General features: G+C 47.0%; 1 protein-coding gene across 8 annotated transcripts in view; it reads left to right on the top strand.

Annotated features, from left to right (window-relative positions):
- Window positions 1-19,124, top strand: part of LOC126262232 (cap-specific mRNA (nucleoside-2'-O-)-methyltransferase 2) — a 275,061-nt gene that overhangs the window by 33,610 nt on the left and 222,327 nt on the right. For 4 of the 8 annotated variants that reach the window (XM_049958694.1, XM_049958693.1, XM_049958695.1 and 1 more), the window contains exon 2: window positions 14,936-15,080. The exons of the other annotated variants lie outside the window; for them this stretch is intronic. The gene's annotated coding sequence lies outside the window, so the exon portion shown is untranslated. The remainder of the gene's footprint in view (window positions 1-14,935; window positions 15,081-19,124) is intronic. 8 annotated transcript variants of the gene reach the window in all.

The raw sequence follows: 19,124 nt of genomic DNA, 5'->3' as shown, positions 1-19,124 counted from the left end.
GGCTATTGCTGCGGCTGAGTGGCACCCGTGGGGAGGGCCCTTGGTCGCAGTAGGTGGCATCAGGGCGGATGACCCGCAATGAAGCGTGGTCCATCATCTCTCACTGGCGGCCAGCCACCAGCAGTCTCTAAGCGTTCAAGGGCTCATTTTAAAGCTAACGTTTATGACCCCAAATCGTTCCCATCCCTGGCCACACCATGGGAGGAACGAAAGGCAATGAATGACAGTGACGTGTATTCGCCCAGGTATCTCGTATGTACCAGAGCTGATGGTGATTCGTTTCTATCCGTGAAGCCTCAGTTCTTTGTAGAGCATTTAGAGGACAAGTTTGGGGAGGTGGAGGGATTGTCCAAAATGCGCTCTGGGTCAGTTTTGATTAAAAACGGCATCCTCTGCCCAGTCATGCAGGTTACTTACTTGTGACAAGTTGGGGGATGATAACGTTACCATCACCCCACATAAGAGTTTAAATATGGTCCAGGGTATTATTTTCCATCGAGACCTACTTTTGCAGTCTGATGACGAGCTGCGCGCCAATTTAGAGCGCCGAGGTGTACATTTTGTCCGGCGCGTTCATTGGTGTCCGAGGGACAATCAGGTAGCTACCGGTGCCTTCATCTTGGCCTTCGAAGGTGATACATTACCAGAGAAGGTCAAGGTGATGGTCTACCGATGTGACATCAAACCCTATATCCCTCCCCCGATGCGGTGCTTTAAGTGCTGGAAGTTCGGTCACATGTCCTCTCGCTGTACTTCTAGCCTCACATGACGAGATTGTGGACGCCCATCTCATCCCAATACTCCATGTGCTCCGCCTTCCGTCTGTGTCAACTGTGGAGAGCCTCATTCCCCTTGCTTGCCGGACTGCAGTATCTTACAGAAAGAACGCAAAATCATGGAATATAAGACCCTGGACCGACTGACCTACACTGAGGCTAAGCGGAAATTTTAACGGCTACATCCCGTGCGCATGATGTCATCTTATGCCTCCACTCTCACTCCTGCTCCAGCTCCTTCAGCTGCAAGACATACAGTCAGCTCTCAGAATCAGAGGACCTCACCTGCCCCCTTGACAATGGGGGCCCCTTCTCTCGCTGTTGCTCCCGCACCATCTCCCTCGGTAGCAGCACCCACTAAACCACTGGGGACACCAGTCCCCACTTCTAAGCTGGAGAAGTGTAAGTCTTCTTCGGCTTCTCTCGCTTGGAAGGGATTGCTTGGGTCAGGTTCCTACTAGCGGCACAGCAGACACTAACCAGTCTTCGGTCCCGGAGACTGACTCCAATAAGCCCTCTCAACAATGGCAACCAAAGGAACAGCGAGAGAAAGCGACTTTGAAGACCCGTAAGACCAAGACACCTGCGGTGGCACCTACTCCACCGCTACCTAAAAGCTCTGCGTCTGAGGATGAAGTGGAGATCCTTGCATCCGCTGAGGACCTCGATCTCGCCGGTCCCTCAGACGCAATGGATAGCACTTGCACGGGTGCTCCATCAGAGGCAGCAGGTGACCCAGCGGCGTAATCTGCCTTCCCAGTCCCGTCACGCCTTTCTCCGCCATGGACAATACCATCCTCCAGTGGAACTGCAGCGGTTTCTTCCACCATCTAGCTGAGCTCCGCCAACTTATCAGCCTTCACCCTTTCTTCTGCATTGCTCTTCAGGAAACTTGGTTTCCAGCAATGCGAACCCCCACCCTCCGTGGCTATCGGGGTTATTATAAGAACCGGGCAGCATATGAAAGGGTGTCTGGTGGCGTCTGCCTCTATGTCCTTCACACTCTGCACAGCGAGTCTGTCCCTCTCCAAACACCTTTAGTGGCTGTCGCTGTTTGGGTGTGGACGCCACAGGCTGTTACCGTCTGCAGTCTTTACCTTCCACCGGATGGTGATGTCTCACAGCATGTCCTGGCTGCGCTGATAGTCCAATTACCGCCACCTTTCTTGCTATTGGGCGACTTCAATGCCCATAACCCTCTGTGGGATGGGTCAGTGGCAACAGGTCGAGGCGCCACCGTTGAGCGTTTATTGTCGCAGCTTGATCTCTCGATTTTAAATGATGGTGCCTTCGCACACTTCAGTGTGGCGCATGGCACATACTCCGCCATTGACCTTTCAATCTGTAGCCCTAGCCTCTTACCGTCTGTCCAATGGAGTGTGCATGATGACCTGTGTGGTAGTGACCACTTTCCGATCTTTCTGTCACTTCCACAGCGTCACTCTACTGGGCGCCCTAGCAGATGGGCTATGAATATGGCTGACTGGGACTTGTTCTCCTCCACTGCCGCTATTGAGCCTCTCTCTACTGATGACATTGATGCGGTGGTTCAATCGGTCACCACCGGCATCGTTACTGCCGCCGAATCTGCCATTCCCCGTTCCTCTGGGTCCCCTCGGCGGCGGACTGTGCCTTGGTGGTCGCCTGAGATCGCTGCAGCGATTAAAGATTGCCGGCGGGCGCTACAGCGTCACAAGCGACATCCCTGCATTGAACACCTGATCACCTTCAAACGGCTGCGTGCGTGGGCCCGCCGCCTTATCCGCCAAAGCAAGCAGGAGTGCTGGGAGCGGTATGTGTCCACCATTGGCCTCCATGTCTCTCCATCGCAGGTCTGGGCCAAGATCCGACGCCTCTATGGCTATCGGACCCCTGTCAGCGTCCCTGCGCTGTCACTAAATGGAGCAGTTTGTACAGACTCCGATGAAATTGCCAACAGCTTGGCAGAGCATTTTGCTCTTAGTTCCGCTTCTTCCAATTACCCACTGGCCTTCCGCTCCATTAAAGAGCGGATGGAACGTCGGAGCCTTTAGTTTCGCACCCACCACCCAGAATCTTACAATGCTCCATTCAGTGAGTGGGAATTTCGCAGTGCCCTAGCCGCTTGCCCTGATACCGCTCCTGGGCCAGATGGCATCCACTGTCAGATGCTGAAACACCTTTCAGTGGACTTCCAGCGGCGCCTGCTCGATCTTTACAACCGTCTTTGGGTCGAGGGGGAGTTTCCGTCGCAATGGCAGGAAAGCATTGTCATCCCCGTTTTGAAACCTGGAAAGAGCCCTCTGGAGGTGGACAGCTACCGTCCCATTAGCCTCACCAACGTTCTTTGCAAGTTGCTTGAACGGATGGTGAGCCGGCGCCTGAATTGGGTACTGGAGTCTCGGGGCCTTCTGGCTCCGTCTCAGGGTGGATTCCGTAAAGGCCGCTCCGCCACCGACAATCTGGTGAGCCTGGAATTGGCCATCCATACTGCCTTTGCCCTTTGTCAGCACCTGGTCGCTGTCTTTTTCGACATGCGGAAGGCGTACAATACGATATGGCGTCATCACATCCTTTCTACGCTTCATGGATGGGGTCTTCGGGGTCCTCTGCCGCTTTTTATCCGCAATTTTCTGTCGTATCGTACCTTCTGCGTGCAAGTCGCGGCCTCATATAGTTCCTCCCACGTCCAGGAGAACGGTGTGCCACAGGGTTCTGTTTTAAGTGTCTGCCTGTTTTTAATAGCCATTAACGGGCTCGCTGCGGCCATGGGCAATTCTGTCTCCGCTTCCCTGTATGCTGACGACTTCCGCCTTTACTATAGTTCTATTGGCATTGCAGCTGCTGAACGTCAGCTACAGGGCGCAATCCGCAAGGCGCAGTCGTGGGCTGTAGCGCGTGGTTTTCAGTTTTCGTCTTCCAAGACCCGCGTTATGCATTTCTGCCGGCGCCGAACGGTCCATCCTGCGCCACGGTTTTATCTTGACGGCGAACTTCTTGCTGTGGTGGAGACCCACAGGTTTTTGGGTGTACTTTTTGATTCCCGGTTGACTTGGCTGCCTCATATTCGGCGGCTTAAACAGGCGTGTTGGCGGCATCTCAATGCTCTGCGATGCTTGAGACACACCAGCTGGGGCACCGACCGATCTACCTTGTTACGGCTCTACCAGGCGTTAATCCAGTCCCGTCTGGATTATGGGAGCCTGGCTTATGGCTCCGCTTCCCCATCTGCGTTGCGGGTACTGGACCCAATACTACACAGCGGGATACGACTTGCCACTGGTGCCTTCTGCACCAGCCCTGTGGACAGCGTACTAGTGGAGGCAAGTGTCCCTCCCCTGCGGTTACGGCGCCAACGTTTGCTGGCCACTTATGCTGCCCATGTTTTTAGCTTGCCCGGGCATCCAAACTATCGTCTCCTGTTCCCGCAATCGGTCGTCCATCTGCCAGAACGTCTGCCCCGGTCTGGTTGTACGATCGCGGTCCGCGTCAAAGAGCTTCTCTCCGGGCTTAGGGTTTTCACTGTTCCACCTCCTTTCCGGGCCACTTTGCGTACACCCCATGGTGTGTTCCTCGCCCTTGGCTTCGGCTCGACTTGGCACTGGGCACGAAGGACTCAGTCCCTCCAGAGGCCTTCCGCCGCCGCTTTTATTCCATCCTGGCCACATATCAGGGCTCTGGCATTGTTTACCCTGACGGTTTGATGGTTGCTGGTCATGTCGGGTATGCGCTAACTCTAGGGGACCATTCCGAACAACGTTCCTTGCAGGATGGCTGCAGCGTTTACGCTGCTGAGCTGGTTGCCGTCTTTCGTGCCCTAGAGTATATCCGCTCCTGCTCAGGTGAGTCCTTCGTTATCTGTAGCGATTCCCTGAGCAGTTTACGAGCTCTCGACCAGTGTTTCCCTCGTTTTCGTCTGGTGATGGCTATCCATGAGTCCCTGCATGCTCTTGCCCGTTGCGGCCGCTCTGTGGTCTTTGTGTGGACCCCGGGCCATGTTGGGATACCCGGCAACGAGAATGTTGACCACCTGGCGAAAGAGGCCACTGAGTAAACCACCTCTGGAGATTGGCCTCCCGACGACTGATTTGCGGGCACTATTACGCCGCAAAGTTTTCGATTTCTGGGACACTGAATGGCGCAACCTGCCCGTGCCAAACAAACTCCGTCGTATCAAGGAGACGACGACAGTTTGGCGGTCATCCATGCGAGCCACCCGCAGGGACTCAGTCGTCCTTTTGTCGGCTCTGCATTGGCCACACCCGACTGACGCACAGTTATTTACTGTGTCGTGAGGATCCACCTCTTTGTCGTTGTGGGGCGTCCTTGACGGTGGTCCATATTCTGTTGGAGTGCGCCCTTTTAACTGTGCTCAGGCAGACTTTTGCGCTGCCTGATACGCTCCCTGCGCTTTTAACTGACGACTCTGCCATAGCGGACTTAGTTTTGCGTTTTATTCGGGCAGGGGGATTTTATCGCTTAATGTTAATTTGTGTGTTTTGTGTTGATTCTGGCCCATGGCCTACGATTTTAGTCTGCTTTTTTAATGTGTTTCTCGGTGGTTGGCTTTTCCCTTTGTTCTCTATGGTCGGCCAACCACTGTCACACTCGGTGTGATTTTAATTTGTTTTGTCAGTTCTTTGTCGGAGTATTTCTAGTCCTGTGTCGTCTGCTGTCTTTCCTGTTGTTCGTTTTTTGGTCTCTTTGGGTGGTTTTAGTTTTTTGGAACAAGTGACCGATGACCGTAGCAGTCTGGTCCCTTTAACCCCACAAACCAACCAAACCTTATATATAATGTGTTCAGTGCATCAAAAATAAATAAATAATACAGAAAATTTGTTTTGTTTGTGATCTATTTTATTGAGAAATGTGAAGTATAAAACCAAGTCATATGCAGTGTGACTGCACTGCCATTTAAATGTGACGAGTTCCCAGTATCCCCCCTTCCCCCTCCTTGTGCTCAGACAGCATGGCTTGGTGGTGGGAGAAATGTGCAGTGAAACTGAGTGCTTTGGCACTCGGTCGCATGGCCCGTGAGCCTAAACCTTGCCTGCCCCTATGCTATAGCAAACACTTAAATTCTCTTCTTTTCCAGTTTTCGTACAATTCATGATTCACTAACATACTGTGCTGTGCTCCAGATGTACATTCTCAGAAATTTCTTCCTCAAATTATGACCGTTGTTTAATAATATTTGACTTCTCTTGGTCAGGAACACTCTTTTTGCCTGTGTAGGTCTGCTTTTTATGTCCTCCTTGCTTCATCTGTCGTGTGTTTACTTTCCAAGTAGTGGACTTCCTGAACTTCGTCTACTTTGTGGTTGAAATCTTGATCTTAAGTTTGTTGGTAATATCATTTCTGTTACTGCTGATTACTTTCCTTGTTCTTTGATTTACTCTCAATCCATATTCTGTTCTTATTGGAATGTTCATTCCATTCAAAACATCCTGCATTTCTTCTTCACTTTTAGCAAAGGCACATTGCCATCAGTGAATCTTGTCATTGATGTCCCTTCATCCTTAAATTCATTCTCACTCGTTAGCCCTTTTTTTAAAAAAATTTCCAGCTATGCTTCTTGCATGTACACATTAAACATAAGGGGCTAAGAACTATGTCCATATCTTACACCGTTTTTAATTTGAGGACTTTGTTCTTGGTGTTCCATTCCTAGTTCTTGTACATATTCTACATCATTTTACAGCGTTAAGCACTTTGTTGAGATTTCCTAAATTCTTGCTTCAGTTGGCAAGGGCAGTGTGTGTGGATATGGCATGGGAACTCTGTCAGTGAACTAGATTTAGGGAATAGCGTCTGCTTGTGAAGACCTTAGTAAGACAACCATGTAATTAGAAAGGGTTTGCTTTTAGTGCGGATGTGCTGTCTACAGTTGGGGAAACTATATGTGAGGGACATTTTGGTATTGAAGGGGTGGCAGCTGTTGGAGTACAGGTGCTGTTGATGGTTACTGGGCTTGGATGGAACCTGTGGCCATAACAATCTTACCAGTGCGTTGTTCCTGCCCCCCCCCCCCCACACCCACGCGCGCACACGTGTGTGTGTGTGTGTGTGTGTGTGTGTGTGTGTGTGTGTGTAGTCATTAAATTATTTTTGTTCCATAAACGACATTCCATTACCATGTAGGTTGTTCGCATCTAGTATTGAACGAATCTGTAGGTTAAGTAAAGCTGACAGGAAGTAAAGACTGGACTGATTATAACATGACATTAATGTGATTGCATTTCATATGGGGAGCAGACCAAACTCGTCTGCTCCAATTTTACTGGGCCTTTGTGTGATCTCAGTCTGACTATAGGTGCACGGTGTATGGGTCTGCATGGCCCTCTTATTTCAAAATTTTGGACTTGGTTCACCAATAAGTAATTCAGCTGACCAATGGAGTCTTCAGAACCAGCCCCATATCAAGCCTTCACAGTGAGACTATTGAGCTCTTGCTTCATATCAGGTGACAACTCATGGTACAACAGGCCTATACACACTGTCCATGCGTACAGTATCATTGTTTCGCAACCTCTGGAATGGATTTTTTGTAATTGACAATGAGCAGTGAGGCCCAGTGGAATTAGCTTGAAGGGTTGCGTTTTAGAGATGGGTGTGACTGGTTTTAAAGTTTTACACCAAGCTTGGAGCAGATCTCTACTGTGGCTGTTACAGAGGCCCAGAGTTATTTTAGATTTGGTCCATTAAAAGCGAGTCTATGTTCCAGACTTTATGTTTCAAGCTCTGTTTTTTTCACATTTTAACTAGAAATTACAATTCTATAGTTCTGTGCAACTGATGGTTCCAAACAGGAGTATTGTCTTGGCTGTTCAGTAGTGTTCCCTGACCATATTTTCAGGATTCATCTTCTCCATTAATATGCTGTACTTAATGCAGCATGTGATTGTCATAGCACTGGAACAGATTAGGTGTTTTAAAGGCAAACTGTTTCTCATCTGTCTGATTCCTTTAGTGTCCTACAATCATTGCAGCACATCTACCCGGAACAGAATGTGGCCCAGCTGACACATGACCAACTGTGCTTTCTTCGACAGTGGGGAAGCAACAGGTGTCATTCAGCTGGGTACAGGGCCATGTGGAAATTCAGGAAAATTAACAGGCAGACCAAGCAGCCAAGTAGACATGCAGGGAGTGAGACACGACAGGATGTGCTGCTCGCCAGCAGGCTGTCATTTTGCTGGTGGGTTGGAGATTGATGCAAGCGGGAGAGGAGGAATGGTCGGCAGTGGCAGACAATAAGCTGTGGTTGGTGAAGCCAGCTATCCAGCTGTGGAATTCCTCTTGCCAGTCACTGTGGCAGGATGAAGTGGCCCTTACCTGTCTCTCGATTGGGCACTGTCCATTAACACATGGCTTCTTACTCTAGTAATAGAAACCTCCTTCCCCTCTCCCCAGTCTGTGATGCCTGTGGTGTGTAAAGCATTATAAGCCACATTTTAACTGATTGCATTTTATATGGTGATAAATGGGAAGAAGCATATTTAGGTAGGGAACTGCTCATGTTTTTAGCTGATGACGAGGTGACTGGTAAAGGTTTTCAAATTTTGCGAAGTGTCTGGACTGTGGTGTAAGCTTTTAGGCTGGAAATTTTAGTGTGTCGCAGAGTGTCTGGCTCACCCCCTTTGTTCCTGAGATCTGCCAACCAAAGTTATCTACTGTATTCATTCAAAAGTTCTACACACTGTAAGATAGAATCGAAGAAAATAATTTATTTTCCAAAATGCCTTTACAGGCCCTTAATATTATATCTCTTCTTTTGACAATTTCTGTATTCCAGATAGGGAAAATGTATTGTTGAGCTGTCTGATTACTAGGGTCACCTCTCTTGAAGTGTAAAAATTGTTTGTAAATGTTTTTGTTGGAGTTGTTCCTTCAATTTAGGAAACAAATCAAAGGCTAATGGGCTCATATCAATACTGTATGCTGGTTAGGGATGTATTTCCCATCTATATTTGTTGAGCATTTCTCTCACCGGTAAGGCGATGCGAGGTCTTGCTTTATCGTGCAAAATGAGGACACCAGCTGCAAGCATGTCAAGTGCAAAACATTTTGCAGAAACAGCTTGTTGTATGCTTCTGTTACAGACATCCCCTGGGGCACTCTATTTGTAGCTATGATTCCATTCATGTCATATGCCAAGATCATCTTCCTTTTCACCTTGGATGGTGTTGGAATTTTTTCGGGCATGGAGAGTTGAAACTTTTCCATTGTGCGACTGAGACTTCAGTTCTAGCTTAACTTCACACCCAGATATCATAAAGTGCAACAGTCCTTTTCAGAAAATGTCGTTCTGTTCGGTAGCACTGAAGCAATTCCTCCGCAATTCTTGTGCAACTTGCTTTCTGCTATTCTCTCGGATCATGCAGAACCCATCTGGATACAACTTTTCTCATCTTTAACTTTCAGTTATGATTCTGGAAACTGAAGTGACATACATTGTGATTCCCCAGGGGGGCTAGCTGCTGTTGGCGGGTTTGTACTTGGCTACCACGGAGCCGCAGCCTTTGCAACATCTTTTCCCTTCCTTGCTGCATGTCTGTACTCTTGCTATTCTTTTTTCCCCCTCCCTTGGGGAACATATGTGGGGTGTTTTCAGAAATGTGTTCTGCATTTTCAGTAGCCGATATCAGGACATGTGTTTCGTTCCTTTTTTTCTTTCTTCGTTCCCCTTCTCCTACCCTTTCTCTGCTTCAGCGTTTGAGTTTCCTCTTTTATTTCTTCCTCCCTGTGAGCTCCTAAAGGCCAGCCCACATGTCTGATTCATAACAGGTGACTGTGTAATGTGTAATTCCCAGCCACAGGTCAACGGGTAGGGTTCGCACGTATCCCTCTTACAAGCCAGGCACAGGGAGGGGTGATTGCCTTAGCTGTACCTTACCAAATAGCTGATGTGTCTCAGTCAGGTATTTGGGAGGTTTGACCTGAGGTGTGAACAATCACCTGGCACCCCTCCAGTGGAATGTTTGCAACCTTAGATCCAACAAAGAGGACTTAAGGCTGCTCTTGGGATCACAGCATCCACGTGTTCTCTGCCCCCAGGAAACAAAATTGTGTCCTCAAGACCACTTTGAGTTCTCGAATTTCTTTATGGCCCACTTTGACCCCCTCCCCCTACCCCCACCAAGGATGGCATTCCATCTCATAGGGGAGTCATGTTGCTCATCCAGGACGACGTTCATAGTTACACCATCTCCCTGACTACCTGACTTTAAGCTGTTGCAGCCCACATTTTCTTTCCTCACTCGTCTTTTCCCTTTTCACTGTTCATATCCCTCCGTCATTTGGTGTTACCAGAGCAGACTTCCTCCAGCTTTTTGGGCAACTCTCTCACCCCTTTCTCCTGCTCGGTGACTTTAATTGCACACCATCTCCTTTGGTGTTCTCAGAGATCCTGTCAGAGATGTGCCCTCTTGGCTGATCTTCTCAATAAACTTAACCTTATCTGCCTTAATAAGAGAGCACCCACATTCCTTTGAGACTCCACACACACTTATTCCCATTTGAACCTTTCCTTCTGCACTGCCCAGCTTGCCCATTGTCTCAAGTGGTTCATTCTCTCTGACACATATTCGAGCAACCATTTCCCGTGTGCTAGCCGTTTGCTGACTCCTATCCCACCTGTGTGCACACCCAAACAACAGCTTTCTAAGGCCGCCTGGAGGCTTTAGACCTCCCTGGCGACCTTCAACAAACATTTTCCCAGTTGTGATGACCACGTAGAAACATTATCCTTACTGTCGCAGTAATTCCTTGCAATTCCTCTTTGGTGGATTTTAACCGTCCTCATATGATGACCAACTGCAATTGTTATAAACAGTTGCATGCACAGTGTCGTTGCATTCTTCGGTATAGCAAAAAAGCTAGCTGGATTTTATATACTAGTTCTTTCAATAGTTCCACTCCCTCATCCCTCATGTGGGCCAACCTAAAACGGCGCTCCTGGACCAAGATCCGTTCCCCAATTTCAGGCCTGACCATAGCAGATGATGTGATGTGGACCCTATTGCTATCTCTAACATCTTGGGCTGCTATTTTGCAGAGATTTCGAGCTCCACCCACCATAACCCTGTATTCCTCCATCACAAACGAGTGGAGGAGGCTTGGGCAATACCCTTCTCTTCTTAGAATCGTGACTGCTATAATGCTGCCTTGACTGTGAGGGATCTCAATAATGCTCTCACTTCATTTCGAACCTCTGCCCCAGGGCTAGACACTCAGATGTCACAGAACCTTTCTCTTGCACGCAAACATTTTCTCCATACGTACGATCGCATCTGGGCCGAGGGCACGCTTCCCAGACACTGGTGTGAAGCCACTGTCATACCCATACGTAAGCCCGGTAAGGAAAAACAACTTTCTTCTATTTATCACCCCATTTCCTTCAACAGCTGTGTTTGCAAGGTGATGGAACTTATGATTCATGCCCAGCTGGTATGATGGTTTGAGTCTCTGAATTTACTATCCACTGCACAGTGCGGATTTCGAGTGTGCCGTTCCTCAGTTGACCATCTCGTCACATAATCAACTCATGTCACGAATGGTTTTCTGCAGAAATACCAGAATGCGGCCATGTTTTTTTTTTTTTTTTTATTTGGAGAAAAGTTTTTTTTGATTTAGAGAAAACCTACGACACCTGCTGGAGGACTGGTATCCTTCGTACTCTCTACACATGGGGCTTCCATAGCCACATTGCTCCATTTCCTTCAGGAATTTATAAAATACGAGTTTTCAGGGTATGTGTGGGTTCTGCCTTGCTGGTCACCTTTATCCAGGAAAACGATGTGCCTCAGGATTCTGTCCTGAGCATAGTCCTCTTTGCTATTGACATTATTTCTATTACAGCCTGTCTCCCAGTGGTCATATCTCGCTTCCTTTTTGTTGATGATTTTGCCATCTATTGCAGTTCTCCACAAACCTGCGTCACTGAGTGGTGTCTTCATTGATTTCTCGATGTTCTTCACTCATGGATTTTGGATTTCCAGTGACAAAACCGTGTGTATGATTTCCTGGCAACGCAGTTGGTGTCTTCCACTGTCTTTACATCTTGGGTCTCTTGCTCTTCTATTAGTTGAAACTACGAAATTCCTCAGGCTCATGCTCAATAGGAAACTTGATAGGTGCTCCCACATGTCTTACCTGGCTGCCCACTCTGTGGTCCCTCATTGTCCTATGTGTCTCTGCGATACTTCCGGGGAGCGGATCGGACCACACACCTCCACTTTTACCAGCCCCTTGTCTGCTCGAAACTAGACTGTGTGTTTTGTTTATGGATCTGCACGTCTGTCCCTATTACACTGTTTCAATACCATCCACCATCGTGGCATATGTTTATCCGCTGGTGCCTTTTACACTACTCTGATAGTGTTTGTATGCAGAAGCTGCTGAACTGCCACTGTCATATCGCCGTAATGTTCTGAGCAGATACACATGCTGTTTGTCTGCCATGTCTGGCCACTCATCCTGTGTCCCTTTTTTTTTATGACTCCTGTGATCGCTAGTATGGGGTGCGTCCCCCTTCTCTGTTACCTCCTGGTGTTCACTTTCAGCTATTGCTCTGGCTGCTTAACTTCACGTTATGTGCACTTTCCCAGGAGTTGTGAACCCTTCACCACCTTGGCTTCGTGCAGTGGCCTGTGTTTGCCTTGGCCTTCATTTGCTTTCTAAGGACACTTCTCCAGCCTCACTCTATCGGCATAATTTTCTTGACCTTCGCGATAGTACCTATGTGTACACTGATGGCACTGACTGGTGTCAGATGTGCCTCTGTCATTGGCACAGATATTTTTCTGTATCGGCTTCAAGAATGCTGCTCAGTATGTACAGCGGAGCTCTTCACCCTGTACCAGGCCATGCGGTACATCCGGAAAAACAGGCTTTTCGATTGTGTCATCTGCTCTGACTCTCTGTACCCTTCATAGCCTCTTCGTGCTGCACAGCATCTGTCCCTTGGTGCAACAGGTCCGCGAAAGCTGTCACTTGCTCACTCTTGATGGAGCCACTGTGATGTTTATGTGGGTTCCTGATCACGTCGGTCTGACAAGAAACGAGGCTGCTGAAGCTGCTGCCAAGGCTGCAGTCCTCGTACCTCTGGCCAGTGATCTCTTTGTTGCCGTCTGTCAGCAGGTGGTGTCACTTTCGTATCACCACTGGTCCTCCCTTTGTGGGAACAAGCTCCAGGGAATTAAACCTCTCCCTGCGCCCCTCTCGCCATGACCAATCATTTTAGCTAGGTTGCGTATTGGGCACTATCCTTTTAGCCATCGCCACCGCTTTGTGCCCATTGTTCTCAACCTCTGATGGTTTGCCATTTCCTAATGGAATGCCCTTTTTTAACCACTTACATTCTTAATTTATGTTTGCCGTCTGCGTTATTGGCCGTTTTAGCTAACGATGCATGGGCTGTCGACCACATTTTACTTCCCCCCCCCCCCCCCCCCCCCCATAGCAATATGGCGAAGAACATTAATCTTTAGTTCAGGACCACTGTTTCTCTATGGCATTTTTTATGGTCCTTTCTCCAAGTCCTTGTTTTTAGCTCTCTTTTCTTCAGTTGATAGGGTGTAACGTAATCATTAACTCCTTTTGTGTCTTCGTGTTCTAAAGATCTGACATAGGTGCGTATGACCCTATTTGCCTATTCCTCATGTTTTTTGCTGACCCCCTCTCAAAATTTCATTAACAACAACCTGAGAGGTGCAGTCTATTGCAGTTTATTGCTGTCCATGTCTTGGGTTGTCATCAGTGCTTAACTGAATTTCACAGAAACGAGAAGACCACCATGATCTTGTACTACGATCCACTGCACTATTTCCACATACCTCCCTCAAAAGTGTTGCGTACTTTCCACATAGGGTTTTGATTTTGATGTAGGAATGCTGGTCACTACATGTTATTAGACCCGATCCAATTTCAGCTTTTATTTTATAACTGAATTACTCACAACAGAGCCACGCGAACCAGCAAACATATACAGCCATCATGCCTAAAGTATCATTCACAACTGACACGAATTTCAACTTGGTCATGCCACTGTAATGCTTGTGCATGCAAACTATGTAGGGATTTGAAATGACACTGGTATTATAACTGTTTCCACAGTTTTTCCTTAAGTTTTAGTTCTGACAATGTGATTCACATTATCTGTGTGTATGTATGTATGTATGTATGTATGTGTGTGTGGGGGGGGGGAGGGGGGGCAGTGCATGTGTTTTAGGGCTTTCTTTATCTTTTTCTTTGCAGTTCATGTTTTAATAATTTTGCGATATTTATCCACACTTCATCTCGTAAAGTTTTAGTGAGGGTGTTAAAGACCTTGCTGTTGTGCACCCATGTTGACATTTCATTGTCAACTATTGCACATTGTATAACTTTTCCTTCTTCCATTGTGACAGTTGGCTCATCCAGCTACCTGTAGAGAAAAATTGAGTTTAATGTGAAATTGGAACCATTCTACACATTGCACATCGGTTTTTCAGATACACAAAGCATTGCCAGAAATGAAAGTCACACAAGATTGAAACATGTACTCACAGTGGAAATTGCACCCAAGATTTGTAATTGTAATACAATGCTTTGAAAGTCAGTAGCAGATTGAAGAGGCCAAAGTTATATGAATTGCAGTAAGAATACATATACAATGACAGTAATCAGTGATGATCACACTGTGTATGGTGCCCAGTAAATGGATTGGGAAATAATGCTAATTGTGACGATACTGAAGTGGCCAAGGTTGTTGCAGATGTTGGTGTTGCTGAGTGTGCATAGCAAGATTGGCAAAGGTTAACACAAGACTTAGCTGGAATTTTCATCTTCCTACTGAAAATATGCACTTGATTTTTAAAATTTCCAGTATAATTTCCACTGCTTATGCATGCAAATTCTGCTCTGTGAAGTGTGTAACCAAGATTGCTGTGGAATCCCCACTGTTACAGGAAAAACAATTTGCAGAGTTCTCATTTTTTATAACATGGATAGTATTTGCCTTCATTGTTAATATTCATGTATAAATTCTTGGAGCGAATCTAACACCATGTTGCACTTAGTTATATCTGTTTTTAGTTCCATGTTCTGTTACATATAACCTTATGTATTTATGTAGTCATGTATAAACTGTTCAAAGTTGCAAAAAACGTTAAATTATTCTCACATAATGTGGTTTCCAGAGTCTGATGTCAATGTGAAAAAACAAAAAATCTTGATGAGTAAATTAATGCTATGGATCGACAGCTTGTACAAGATAAGGCTGGCTGAAAAACGATCATAAAGGTCAACTGTGACTCGCTGAACACATTGTCATTATTTACATAGGTGGGTAACAATTACAGTGTCTTTATTTTCATTCAAAACATAGTAACATTCATTGATGAAATTTCTCAGAAGTTAACCATTTATTGTATGCCTGATTTAAGTTTTGAAACAGCGTAAATGTTTTTCTGACTGTCATTATGAATGTGTCTGATCCGTTCCTGAAATAGGTTCTTGGTTTTAGGGGTGATATGGTGTTTTAATTCAGTTAACTTTGCAAGAGTATTTGTTGTATAAACAAAGAAAATTCTTTAGGTGCAATAATTCTGTGATTAGAAACCTTTATACACACTCTCTCTCTCTCTCTCTCTCTCTCTCTCTCTCTCTCTCTCTCTCTCTCTCTATATATATATATATATATATATATATATTAAAAACAGAGATTCCATGACTAACCAAACGGGAAAGCGCTGGTAGATAGGCACAATAAAAAACACACACACAAAATTTCGAGCTTTCGCAACCCCCGGTTGCTTCGTCAGGAAAGAGGGAAGGAGAGGGAAAGATGAAAGGATGTGGGTTTTAAGGGAGAGGGTAAGGAGTCATTCCAATCCCGGGAGCGGAAAGACTTACCTTAGGGGGAAAAAAGGATGGGTATACACTCGCACACACACACATATCCATCCACACATATACAGACACAAGCAGACATATTTAAAGACAAAGAGTTTGGGCAGAGATGTCAGTCGAGGCGGAAGTGCAGAGACAAAGATGTTGTTGAATGGCAGGTGAGGTATGAGTGGCGGCAACTTGAAATTAGCGGAGATTGAGGCCTGGTGGATAACGGGAAGAGAGGATATATTGAAGGGCAAGTTCCCATCTCCGGAGTTCGGATAGGTTGGTGTTGGTGGGAAGTATCCAGATAACCCGGACGGTGTAACACTGTGCCAAGATGTGCTGGCCATGCACCAAGGCATGTTTAGCCACAGGGTGATCGTCATTACCAACAAACACTGTCTGCCTGTGTCCATTCATGCGAATGGACAGTTTGTTGCTGGTCATTCCCACATAGAAAGCGTCACAGTGCAGGCAGGTCAGTCGGTAAATCACGTGGGTGCTTTCACACGTGGCTCTGCCTTTGATCGTGTACAACTTCCGGGTTACAGGACTGGAGTAGGTGGTGGTGGGAGGGTGCATGGGACAGGTTTTACACCGGGGGCAGTTACAAGGGTAGGAGCCAGAGGGTAGGGAAGGTGGTTTGGGGATTCCATACGGATGAACCAAGAGGTTACGAAGATCAGGTGGACGGCGGAAAGACACTCTTGGTGGAGCGGGGAGGATATCATGAAGGATGGATCTCATTTCGGGGCAGGATTTGAGGAAGTCGTATCCCTGCTGGAGAGACACATTCAGAGTCTGATCCAGTCCTGGAAAGTATCCTGTCACAAGTGGGGCACTTTTGTGGTTCTTCTGTGAGAGGTTCTGGGTTTGAGGGGATGAGGAAGTGGCTCTCGTTATTTGCTTCTGTACCAGGTCGGGAGGGTAGTTGCGGGATGCGAAAGCCGTTTTCAGCTTGTTGGAGTAATGGTTCAGGGATTCAGGACTGGAGCAGATTCGTTTGCCACGAAGGCCTAGGCTGTAGGGAAGGGACCGTTTGATATGGAATGGGTGGCAGCTGTCATAATGGAGGTACTGTTGCTTGTTGGTGGGTTTGATGTGGACGGATGTGTGAAGCTGGCCATTGGACAGATGGAGGTCAACGTCAAGGAAAGTGGCATGGGATTTGGAGTAGGACCAGGTGAATCTGATGGAAGCAAAGGAGTTGAGGTTGGAGAGGAAATTCTGGAGTTCTTCTTCACTGTGAGTCCAGATCATGAAGATGTCATCAATAAATCTGTACCAAACTTTGGGTTGGCAGGCTTGGGTAACCAAGAAGGCTTCCTCTAAGTGACCCATAAATAGGTTGTCATACGAGGGGGCCATCCTGGTACCCATGGCTGTTCCCTTTAATTGTTGGTATGTCTGGCCTTCAAAAGTGAATAAGTTGTGAGTCAGGATGAAGCTGGCTAAGGTGATGAGGAAAGAGGTTTTAGGTAGGGTGGCAGGTGATCGGCGTGAAAGGAAGTGCTCCATTGCAGCGAGGCCCTGGACGTGCGGGATATTTGTGTATAGGGAAGTGGCATCAATGTTTACAAGGATGGTTTCCGGGGGTAACAGATTGGGTAAGGATTCCAGGCTTTCGAGAAAGTGGTTGGTGTCTTTGATGAAGGATGGGAGACTGCATGTAATGGGTTGAAGGTGTTTATCTACGTAGGCAGAGATACGTTCTGTGGGGGCTTGGTAACCAGCTACAATGGGGCGGCCGGGATGTTTGGGTTTTAGAATTTTAGGAAGTAGGTGGAAGGTAGGAGTGCGAGGTGTCTGTGGGGTCAGGAAGTTGATGGAGTCAGGTGAAAGGTTTTGTAGGGGGGCCTAAGGTTCTGAGGATTCCTTGAAGCTCCGCCTGGACGTCAGGAATGGGATTACCTTGGCAAACTTTGTATGTAGTGTTGTCTGAAAGCTGACGCAGTCCCTCAGCCACATACTCCCGACTATCAAGTACCACGGTCGTGGAACCCTTGTCAGCCGGAAGAATGATGATGGATCGGTCAGCTTTCAGATCGCGGATAGCCTGGGCTTCGGCTGTGGTGATGTTGGGAGTAGGATTAAGGTTTTTCAAGAAAGATTGAGAGGCAAGGCTGGAAGTGAGGAATTCCTGGAAGGTTTGGAGGGGGTTATTTTGAGGAAGAGGAGGTGGGTCCCGCTGTGATGGAGGACGGAACTGTTCCAGGCAGGGTTCAATTTGGATAGTGTCTTGGGGAGTTGGATCATTAGGAGTGGGATCAGGATTATTTTTCTTCGTGGCAAAGTGATATTTCCAGAAGAGACTAAGAGTGTAGGACAGTAAATTGTTGACAAGGGCAGTTTGGTTGAATCTGGGAGTGGGGCTGAAGGTGAGGCATTTTGGATAGGACAGAGGTTTCGGATTGGGAGAGAGGTTTGGAGGAAAGGTTAACTACTGAATTGGGGTGTTGTGGTTCCACATTGTGTTGGCTAGAATTTTGAGGTGTTGGGGGGGGGGGGGGGGAGTGGAGCTGGAAGTGGGAGATTGAGTAGATGGGAGAGACTGGGTCTGTGTGCAATGAGAGGAGGTTGAGGTTTGTTGGAAAGGTTGTGGAGGGTGAGTGAGTTGCCTTTCCGGAGGTGGGAAACCAGGAGATTGGATAGTTTTTTGAGGTGGAGGGTGGCGTGCTGTTCTAATTTGCGGTTGGCCTGTAGGAGGATGCTATGAACAGCCGGTGTGGATGTGGGAGAGGAAAGACTGAGGACTTTGATTAGGGATAGGAGTTGACGGGTGTGTTCATTGGGTGAGTCGATGTATAGGTGAAGGATTAGGCGGGTGAGGGCTATGGATTGTGCAGTTTGGAACGGGTATAGGGACTGATGGAAAGAAGAATTACAGCCAGAGATGGGAACTTTGAATGTGAGGCCTTTGGGGGTAATGCCAAATGTCAGACAAGCCTGAGTAAATAAAATTGGGAGCATAATCTGGCTAGGGTGAAGGCATGTTGCGGAGGGAATGTAAATAAAATTTAATGGGGTCGTTGTAGGGATGGTGTGAGGTTGACATGGTATTAGAAGGGGGAAAGGGTAACATGAGACTAAAGTGAAAATAAAAAAATAAAAGAATAAAAAATAAAAAAATAAAAGTATATAGGGAGAGATAAAGGTGTGAAAAAAGTCGAAAAAGTGTTGGTTTGAGATGAGCTATGTTGATCCTGGGCTGAACTTAGGTTGGGGAACAATGATGGGTACAAAGGTTAGGTAGTTGTGTTGCCTCCAAAACACGTTAAAGGTTGGGGACATTCAGGAAAATTTCGAAAAATATTATATATAATCTAAAAAAACTTCCCTGATGAAGTAACAGTTTGTTGCGAAAGCTTGAATTTCGTGTGTATGTTTGTGTGTCTATCGACCTGCCAGCGCTTTCGTTCGGTAAGTCACATCATCTTTATATATATATATATATATATATATAGAGAGAGAGGGGGGGGGGGGGGGGGGAAC

Source organism: Schistocerca nitens, chromosome 6 (assembly GCF_023898315.1).
Source record: "Schistocerca nitens isolate TAMUIC-IGC-003100 chromosome 6, iqSchNite1.1, whole genome shotgun sequence".
Taxonomy (NCBI): domain Eukaryota; kingdom Metazoa; phylum Arthropoda; class Insecta; order Orthoptera; family Acrididae; genus Schistocerca; species Schistocerca nitens.
Note: the sequence above shows the minus strand (reverse complement) of the source record. Positions and strands in the feature narration are given on the sequence as shown.